The sequence below is a fragment of the Octopus bimaculoides genome, chromosome 10, assembly GCF_046866305.1.
Source record: "Octopus bimaculoides isolate indiv1 chromosome 10, ASM4686630v1, whole genome shotgun sequence".
In the NCBI taxonomy this organism is placed as follows: Eukaryota; Metazoa; Mollusca; class Cephalopoda; order Octopoda; family Octopodidae; genus Octopus; species Octopus bimaculoides.
In genome coordinates this window covers 7,543,640-7,544,911 of record NC_142937.1, presented here as the reverse complement: position 1 = coordinate 7,544,911, position 1,272 = coordinate 7,543,640, and positions in this window count along the sequence as shown.

Genomic DNA, 1,272 nt, shown 5'->3' with positions numbered 1-1,272 from the left:
CCCGCAGCTTTCAGATCGAGCGGGCGTACGCTCAGTCCAAAGCGACGGGCGGAAGCCCCGCAGCTTTCAGATCGAGCGGGCGTACGCTCAGTCCAAAGCGACGGGCGGAAGCCCCGCAGCTTTCAGATCGAGCGGGCGTACGCTCAGTCCAAAGCGACGGGCGGAAGCCCCGCAGCTTTCAGATCGAGCGGGCGTACGCTCAGTCCAAAGCGACGGGCGGAAGCCCCGCAGCTTTCAGATCGAGCGGGCGTACGCTCAGTCCAAAGCGACGGGCGGAAGCCCCGCAGCTTTCAGATCGAGCGGGCGTACGCTCAGTCCAAAGCGACGGGCGGAAGCCCCGCAGCTTTCAGATCGAGCGGGCGTACGCTCAGTCCAAAGCGACGGGCGGAAGCCCCGCAGCTTTCAGATCGAGCGGGCGTACGCTCAGTCCAAAGCGACGGGCGGAAGCCCCGCAGCTTTCAGATCGAGCGGGCGTACGCTCAGTCCAAAGCGACGGGCGGAAGCCCCGCAGCTTTCAGATCGAGCGGGCGTACGCTCAGTCCAAAGCGACGGGCGGAAGCCCCGCAGCTTTCAGATCGAGCGGGCGTACGCTCAGTCCAAAGCGACGGGCGGAAGCCCCGCAGCTTTCAGATCGAGCGGGCGTACGCTCAGTCCAAAGCGACGGGCGGAAGCCCCGCAGCTTTCAGATCGAGCGGGCGTACGCTCAGTCCAAAGCGACGGGCGGAAGCCCCGCAGCTTTCAGATCGAGCGGGCGTACGCTCAGTCCAAAGCGACGGGCGGAAGCCCCGCAGCTTTCAGATCGAGCGGGCGTACGCTCAGTCCAAAGCGACGGGCGGAAGCCCCGCAGCTTTCAGATCGAGCGGGCGTACGCTCAGTCCAAAGCGACGGGCGGAAGCCCCGCAGCTTTCAGATCGAGCGGGCGTACGCTCAGTCCAAAGCGACGGGCGGAAGCCCCGCAGCTTTCAGATCGAGCGGGCGTACGCTCAGTCCAAAGCGACGGGCGGAAGCCCCGCAGCTTTCAGATCGAGCGGGCGTACGCTCAGTCCAAAGCGACGGGCGGAAGCCCCGCAGCTTTCAGATCGAGCGGGCGTACGCTCAGTCCAAAGCGACGGGCGGAAGCCCCGCAGCTTTCAGATCGAGCGGGCGTACGCTCAGTCCAAAGCGACGGGCGGAAGCCCCGCAGCTTTCAGATCGAGCGGGCGTACGCTCAGTCCAAAGCGACGGGCGGAAGCCCCGCAGCTTTCAGATCGAGCGGGCGTACGCTCAGTCCAA